This window comes from Sciurus carolinensis, unplaced genomic scaffold (genome assembly GCF_902686445.1).
Source record: "Sciurus carolinensis unplaced genomic scaffold, mSciCar1.2, whole genome shotgun sequence".
Lineage (NCBI taxonomy): Eukaryota > Metazoa > Chordata > Mammalia > Rodentia > Sciuridae > Sciurus > Sciurus carolinensis.
The window spans coordinates 1,111,474-1,121,008 of record NW_025920152.1 but is presented as its reverse complement, the minus strand read 5'-3'; the positions used below and the strand labels follow the sequence as shown (position 1 = coordinate 1,121,008).

The 9,535-nt window shown below is 32.9% G+C and overlaps 1 pseudogene; it reads left to right on the top strand.

The window, feature by feature from the left end:
- The first annotated feature begins 954 nt into the window (after positions 1-954).
- LOC124974526 (Parkinson disease protein 7 homolog) lies at positions 955-1,460 on the top strand (annotated as a pseudogene).
- Positions 1,461-9,535: the final 8,075 nt, after the last annotated feature.

The following is a 9,535-nucleotide window of genomic DNA, read 5'->3' as shown; positions in this document are numbered from 1 at the left end:
TTAGATTATTCACAGACATCAATAGGCTAACCTTCTAGCTAGAAATAAAACTTTTGAAATGATGTAAAATTTTCCATGTAAATGATGTAAAATGATGCAGTATTTAAAAAAGTGACCAATTGCTCTAAAAATAATGTGAACCATTTTCAAAATTGATAAATTTGAAAGTTAAATCAATTTTAGATATTAGCCATTTTTTAATGTCAAGAAAATCATTAGTCTGTGTATAGTTTATGGCATTCTAGAATTGGTAGAATCTTCAAGATGAACTAACATATGTTTTCATGTTTTAGAAAAGGGAATGGATCCTAGATAGCACAAGTGACTTATTTAAGGTCACAGATTTATAGAACTAGGAATTGATTGCAGATGTCTTTCAGCTATAGCATGGGTTCAAGTCAGAATCAATGTAAAACTAATTTGGATATCTGCTATATTACTAAAGTATTTTTAAACATTAATTTTCAAGTTAAATTTAGGTTTATTTCCTTTGTTCATGTGTAGTCTTGTTTTGCTTTTTATTTTGAAGTTATAATAGTGAGTTATTTTTACTTAAATGTCTTTTAGAATAATAAGATAAAGAGGCTCAGAAACTTTGCATTTTTGTATCTTCTGCCTGTTCTCTAGAATCTAGGAAATGACACCTAAGTTTATGTGTGCAATTGTGAAGTAGTGAACTAATGATAATTTCTGAGTCACTCATACTTCTGGGGACTGAGGCACATTTATAGACTGTTTTCCTAAAGCCCAGTATTCATTTATACCCATCTGCAGAAATGTCATAAAGGTAGTAGCATCATCTGGAAGTACATTGGAAGTGAGATATTTTTATTACCTTAAACAAAATTATGATGCTTCAGGACTATATTGGCATTATAAAATGACAACTGAAAATGTACTTAAATTTTGATGGCCACTGCTTTTTTTTAATTTTTTTTTTTTTTTTGGTGCTTTGTTGTCCTGTCCGAAGGAGCAGAAGTCATACCTGTAGATGTCATGAGACCGACTGGGATTAAGGTCACCATTGCAGGTCTGTCTGGAAAAGATCCAGTACAATGTAGCCCTGCTGTTTTCATTTGTCCTGATGCCAGTCTTGAAGATGCTTGAAAGCAGGGACCATATGATGTGGTGGTTCTACCAGGAGGTAATCTGGGTGCACAGAACTTATCTGAGTCTGCTGCTGTAAAGGAGATCCTAAAGGAACAGAATATGAAGGGCCTCATAGCTGCCATCTGTGCAGGCTCTACGGCTCTTTTGGCTCATGAAATAGGTTTTGGAAGCAAAGTTACAATGCACCCACTTGCAAAAGACAAATGATGAACTGGAGTCACTATAGCTACTCCAAGAGCTGCATGGAGCAGCACAGCCTGATCCTCACCAGTCACGGGCCCAGGACCAACTTTGAGTTTGCCCTCGCCATCGTGGAGGTGCTCAGCGGCAAGGAGGTGGCCAACCAGTGAAGGTGCCCCTGGTTCTTAAGGATTGATGCTTGGCCCTCTGGAGGAGACCATGCAGTTCCTGCTCACCAGAGCCCAGGTGGTTGTTTGGCACAGCAGAGGCTGCCTGCTGTGTGATGTGACCACCCCACGTTCCCAGCCTGTGCATCTGTGTCTGTAACATTTCTGAACCTTGTTTGCAGAATAAACAAGGCATTTGCAACACTGGAAAAGAAAAAGGATGATGAATAGATGTCTATTTTGAAAATGTTTCTGAATCACATATCTTGTAAAACATACATATTCAATCCCATATGAAGAACCAAGCAGGTAGAAAGGAAACTGAATAAAAAGTTAATTCAAGATATAAACAATTAAAATTTCTACAAATTCCTTCTCATCTTTCATTTTTTAAATTGCAGTGATACAGGATGGATTTTAGATCTTTTTGAAAGTAGCTGCATCCATGAACACATACTTCTCAAAAGGAGTGATCGCCTACAGCAAGTGTGTTCCAACTTTATCATTGTCAGTTATACTCTGGATTTGGAGTTTTAAAATTCCATATCCTACCAGAACTAGTTTAGAGGAGTCTAGATTGGGCCTTCTGATTGAATGCTTCTGATGTACCCCTCTAGTTTTGTCACAGCTGTTTCATTCTCCCAAGGTTTCATGTCTAGTAAAAGTTGCATGTAGGAAGGAGACTTCTTTCTTCCTCAGTTGCCCAAGCAACTAAGGATGGGTATCAGTTTGAATATCTGATTTTTTCCAGCTGCTCTAGAATAGTGGAACTATCATATAAGAAATGCAAGTTCCTTTTATATAAAGAAAATTGTCCTTTCCTCATTTTGTTAGGTACTGACAACTTTTGGCCCCTTAAACAAACCCATGTAGTAATTCTTGGTAGTATAAATAGATCAGTCTAGATTTTGGGTTATTTTTTTCTCTTTTAGCTAAAATATGATTTATTCATTAATTGCTTTTAACTCACCAAAGAAATATTTTAATTACTTTGATAATAACTGCCATGCTCAAGTTGAATATTCATAAATCATTATTTTTTGTTGTCTTTCTAATGAACATTCCCTAAACAGAACAGTCTTACATTAGCATCCATTCAATTACTTGTTTCATTTGTAGTAACATCATAGTGGTTAATTATAATAATGAATAAAAGCTAGCATGTATTGAATGTCTACATTATGCTAAAGGACTATGACCTGATTCAAAATTTATTTTTAGGGCAAGGGTTTGAATTTTGATAGTGTAACAGGTCTAATAGTGTAATTGTGAATTCACTGGCATGTTGCATAATTGGATGTGTTTTCAGTTCCTCACAGTGAGCTAATGTAATTGTGCATAGAAAATGTTTATCAGTTCTTCATGTTACCTGCTAGATAGAATTGTGCTACCCTTAACTTCTTTTTTATGATATATTATTATTATTCATGTATATTTATAGAATTTTAATTATTTGGATCAATCTGAGACTTCTTCGGTGGTAAAATATTGTTTTTCATTGTAGGTATAGTGGGATGAGTTTAAATGATGTGAGAATTCATTTTTAAACAATCTTGTAGCAAAAAAGTAAAACATATCTTGTAGCAAATTTCTAATTTCTTATAGACATTGAAAAGTAGTAAGTATTTATATGTTTATGGTGTTATACAAATCAAATGGTTCTTCTGAGGACTTAAAAATATAAAGTATTTAAGGGGATTATTATTGATGTAGTGTTTGAAAATTTCACAGATCTATTAAGCATATTCTAAATATTGGAAAATACCAATAATTATTTAAAAAATAAAAGTTCAATTGAAAATGTCTTTTTAACTTTTTGCTTTCCTTCTCCCAAGGAATGAAAAATATATTTTGTATTAGAAATATAAATTTAGAATCAAAATAAGTATTGCTTATGACATCAAATATGGTTAATCAGGTAGAGATTTAACCAACATTTTTCTTAAATAAAACACTCAAGTTATGTTTATATTAACCCTAATAAAATCTAACACCCGCCTCTTTCTTCTCTTTCCCTGTCCTCCTATATTTTTCTATGAGTAATTTTTTTAAAACTTGAAAGCTATGCTAAAAGTACCAATTTCTTCAAAATAATTTTTTTAAGACTTAGAAATTGTTTATTCTGTATGTAAACAGCTTTTAACTCTCAGTGAATTAAATCAGAACCACTATCACCACTATCACAATACTGATTGAAATTAATCCAACAGGGAACTTAAATTAGTGCTTTAAATTTAAGGTTTATTTCATCAGGAAAAAAATTTAAGACTTTGTGCCTACAGTACTGAAATACGCAGAATTAAAAAAAAAAAACGTGATAAAATTTTGTGATGAACTTGTATATAGTAAATTTCTGCAAAACACATTTTCTATCAGATGCTGTATTAAAACTAGTTCCATTGGATGTATTCCATAGAATCTTTCATTAGTTTAGTGTTTTTCAGTTGTTAGAGTTGTAGTAAAATGCAAGGGATAACTATTATATTTCTAATGAAGTTTATAAAAATGTTGCACCCTTGTGAAATTATTGAGTTACCTATCACTCATCACCATGAATAAACAAATTTCTAATTTCACTTAACTTTAGGTTCAATCTTAAATTTTTATAGGGATTTCATATTTGCTTTTGATTGTTCTCTCAGATCAATCCAGTTTTTAGATTCTTTTCTCTAGAAAAACCTAAAGCATACTCACTTACTTGAATGTCTGTAAGATTTTTCTACAAAAACAATCAGGGAGACAGAATATTTGATATGGACTCAGAAATATAAAGTTTAGTATTTGATTTTGGAAAAAATAATTTTATGTTTTACTTGGTAGGAAAAAGGATATGTAAGTAACAGTCAATTCATTGAAATTCTTGCAGAGTTAATTCAATAGTAATGTGAAGAATTATATGATTTTTTAAAAAATTCCTGATCTTTCTTTCAGGGATTCATTGCATTTACTCATTAATAGATTCTAAGTTCTGCCCTTATAGAAACATAAATTGAAAAGTATCACCATTTCAAGGTGATTCAACTGCAGAGCATTTCAGTATTTGGGACCATAATATGTTAATATGTAGGAAGGTAGAACTTTTTTTGATCTTAAGATTTATAGGACAAGAGGGACTAATGGGAAGTTAAAAAGTATTAGTAATTAAATGTACACTGAATCTAATGAGATCTGGTACTTGTGTTTTCTAAAATGGATTATCCACCATGATTTAATCAGCTTTTTCCACTGCTGTGATTAAAAGACCTGACAAGAACAATTGTAGAGGAAGAGAAGTTTATTTGAGTGCTCACATTTTATCTGTAGAAGGCTGACTCCATTTGAGGTGAGGTGAAGCAGAACATCATGGTGGAAGTGTGTGGTGGAGGGAAGCAGCTCACACCACCAGGAAGCAGAAAGACGCTACTCCCCAGATACAAAATATATATCCTCCATCCAATGGCCATGCCCTCAATTAACCACTTTCTCCAGTCACACCCACCTGCCTCCAGTTACCACTAAATCACTCAATTAATCCCATCAGAGATTAATTCACTAATTAGGTTAAGGCTATCACCCAATCATTTCTCCTCCAAAACTTCTTGCATTGCCTCACATGTGAGATTTTATGGGACATCTCACATCCAAACCATAACATACCTCATTTTTCCCCACTCCACTACCACAGGAAACAGTTTCAGTCAGTCACAGCACTGAACCTTCCTTTCATCCTGAAGCTTGGCTATGTTGAAAAATGCAGAAAAGGTAAACTGTAAAATTGCAATGAAAAATCTGAAAATGGTTTTCTGCTTAGATAAAACATAGACCATACTGCAGTATACATGCAGTATCCATGTGTAGCCTATATGCTCTTTAAGTAGAAAGTTTAGAACTATAAGAAAATCTGGATGACATTATCCAAACCATAAAATAATGTAGCTTTTAGCTTTAAATAATTTTAAATAACAAAACATTAGGTCAGGTTTTTAGTTGTCACCCTGGGCTGTTTATGAATTATTCAGGTGTTGTTTAACACATCTAGTAAAGCTGTGGGCCATGACCGTTCTTAAGGATGGGATTTCTTACTGTTATCCCACCCAGCCAAGCAGCAGGCTCTCCTGTACCTGACCTGGCACATACCAGGACTGGTTCAAGTCAAACCTGGCATCTTGTCTGCCAGAGTTTTTATTAGTTTCAGTGATCCTCTCCATCAGCCATGATAATTGAGAGTTGACCAGATGGTCACATTCTCTCAGCACCAAAGTTCAATAGAAATGAAATATGAAGGTGGTATTTTGGTATGGGAAATGAAGGGTAGAAAGTCTCCTCATTAATGTCCTGCTTATCTCTTGACTAGTCCCTTTGAGTCCTTCTGTTTTATTCCATTTGCTTTTCTGAACTTTCTTAAGCTACATTTTCAATCTGAAAGATTTAATTGAAATAACGTAGGTCAGCTTCCCCCACCATTTTTTTTTATAACAGATAAGAAACCAAAACCCAGATGAATCAATTACTTCAAGACTACACATCAGACACCTACCTGCAACTGTCTTTGTCAGGGAAGGTTGGTTGAGAGGGAGCTGATCATGAAAGAGCGGCAGCACCTTCTCTGCTTCATCTTATTCCTTTTAACCTTATTGGGATTTTTAATGTTGTTTTTCTTTTTTGTATCTTGGAATAGAAGATACATATTAATTAGTCATAGAATGTTAGAGCTAAAAGGAACCATAGAAGTTATATTAACTAATATTTTTTTTTCTTTTCTGGAATGACATGGCCATATATTTGCATGTAAATGTGTGTTATCTAAAATTTTATTTCTCTCCTTTTATTGCATTTCACAGGTTCTTGAGATATGAATGGCAGAAACGGTTTTATGTGCTCCAAAAACCTGTTCTATTACTATGGTAGTGAAAAGGTAAATTGGTGTTCAGTTATATCAACTTCTGTTGCTTTGGGAGCCATTTTACTGACCTCTTCCCCTAATTTTTAAGTACAGGGTAAGCTGAAGACAAATGGAGACAAAAACCAACTGAAAATTTTTAACAATCATAGTCTAACAGTAATTTATAATTCTATTTTTTTATTTGACAAATGTTCTGAATTCCAGATTGCCCTAAAAGTTAACTCAAATGTGATTATTTTTAAAATATTTTTTTAAATTGTCAATGGAACTTTATTTTTATTTATATGCAGTGCTGAGAATCAAACCCAGTGCCTCACACATACTAGGCAAGTGGTTTCACACTGAGCTACAATTCCAGTCCCAGTTGTGTTTCTTGAATTAGGAAAGAGAGTAAAATAACTTCTATCCATGTCCTTTGCCATTGGAAATATTTATTAACCAGGCAAAAGTTGCAGAATTTCTGGAAAAGCAAAGTCTATATATGTGTGAGATTTTAAAGGCATGAATAGAAAAGATTTTAAAAGAAAAATTCAGTTAAAATTAAATGTGCACAAAACTTTTCTGGGCTCCACTTACAGATATAAATAACAATAGCAAACATGTACACAGTTTACTATATTCTGGATTCTCTCTAAGCACTTTAGCTACATTGGCCTTGCAGTTATGTTAATTTGATTAACTCAGAACAACTCTGTGAGATAGGTACTATTATTAGTCCCAATTATTTTACTGTTAGGTAAACCAAGAACAGAAGGGTTAAGTTTTTTTAAAAGTCACAGAGTTGGTAAATGGAAGATATTGGATTTGTCTATAGACTAGGTAGAATGGTCAGAGTCCAGGTTCTTGACCACTATTATTACTATATTTATTTAAAAATAAAGGATGCAATATTGAAATTCATTAGTTGATTAATAAGACTTTTACTCATCGTTCATATAATTTTGTTTTATAAATAGAGGTATAAAATTATGAACTTTAAAAATGTAACTTCTTATTTTTGCTGTTTTATTTTAGGAAAAGCAGGCCAGAAGTTGAATACTATAAACTAAGGGTTACATAGAAGTAGATTATCACTTCCGGGAGGGACCCATCAATGAGAGAAAAGGCATAAAAAATCAGAATCACTAAATACATTTTTTCAATGAATTGTTACTTATCAATATTGTTTGGAAGTTCATGTTTTATTTGATATGATTTGTGGTTTTAAGGATTTCCCCTTATTATTAAAACATGCAAATGAAACTATTCTATTTCCGATAATTTTGAAATACTTTCATAATGCTCAGAGTTGATCTCACCCTTTGGCTAATAGAAATAACAAGCACTTAATGCCCAACTATATTCTATCAGTAATCTGTAGTATGCTCAAATATAATCATGTCATCAGTGCGTGTCAACTGTAAACAACCAAAATCAAGCAAGTTTACTTTATAAGTAGGTGATTTTGTCAGAAAACTTGAGAGTACAAGTTAAGTTATGATTGTCAAAGATGATAAGCTTGTGTTACCATTATAGAAATATAATTTTGTACAATATTATGAATTTAGTTCAAGGTCTTATCTTTATACCAATAATATACTCTTTTTCACACGTTAGGAGGGAGGCTTCAACTCCTTATGGTTTTGTCTCAATTAGGCTTCTCATTTCTAATTTCTTTAAGAATCAATGAATACTACTGTCTGTGTTTCCAACATTTCTAACTAGTACATACCTATAGTTAGGTCCAGGTCACCAAGAGCCTTCCTACACCCTTTGGAGTGTTTATATTTACTTCAATGGTCAAAGTTCTGTAAAGAATTCCTAATTAGAAATTTTTGGATATTATTTAAATCCCCACTTCTATTATTTTTTCAGGCCTCCTGAGTCAATGACATTCATAGTAATTTGCATTTTAACTACTTTGTGATCCACTTAACTCCCTCAACCAATTCTGACTTGTAAAAATTAGCATTTTATACAAATCAAAACCATTCTAAGATTTCATCTCGTTCTAGTCATAATGGCTATGATCAAGAATACAAACAATAATAAATGCTGATGGCATTGTTGGGAGAAACTTACACTTGTATATTTTTGGTGGGACTGTAGCCTAGTACAACCACTCTTGAAAGCAGTATTCCACAAAAATCTAGTGATGAATCCATCATATGATCCAGCAATTCCACTCCTTTGTATTTTCCCCAAAGACCTAAAATCAGAATACTATAGCTATAGCAATATAGACACCACAAATTTATTGTAGGAAAATTCAAAATAACTGAATTATGGAATCAACCCAGATGCCCATCAATAGATGAATGGATTAAGAAACTCTGGCATATATATACAATGGCATTCTACTGAGCCATAAAAAATAATGAAATTATGGCATTTGTGGGTGTCTGGATGGAAATGGAGTATATCATGCTAAGTAAGATAATCCAAACTCAGAAACTAAAAGGTTGAATGTTTTCTCTCATATGTAGAAGTTACACTAAAATAAAGGAAAGGGGGAGGGGAAGGATATTGGATAATATAAACATAAGGAGAAGATCAATAATGTTGAAGAAGGAGATTGAAAGAGAGGAATGGGGAAGGGAGGCACTGCAGAATGAATTATTTAAAAATCAAGTAATGTGTAAATATAAGCAACCTACAGGAAACTTCACTTTAAACATAGATAAAATGAACCAAATATAATTAAATAGATTAGTGAAAGTAAGTCTAGTAGAGTAGAGAATGGGATAAGAGAAAGGAGAGGGAGGACAGGAAGGAAAAGGGAGAGGGAAAGAAGGCAGATCATGAACAGAAATCTAATTCCATGAATGTATGAGATAGTCTGGGTGAACTCAACCCTGTGAATAACTATAAAGCTCTAACATTTTAACATTGTTTCATTCATGTTTGCATTTGAAGATCTTGCTTCTATTTCTTTCAACTCTTTCTGTTATGTCTATGAATATGCAGTGTTTCAAGGGTTACTTCAGTCTGATTGTAGTGATTCTTTTCTCTTTACACTGCTTCCTTTGGAATTCCAAGTTAGTTCCTCTCCTTTTAAGTTCTTTGGTAAATATCTGCCTTTATATATATTTTAATGTGCTTATTTGCAATGTGTTTACATTGTTTTCTGTCCAGCAAATGTGTCAAATAAAATTTTTATTTTCTTTTGTGAAATCAGGTGGCTAATTTATATAGCCTTGTTTTGTTTTTGGAAGCA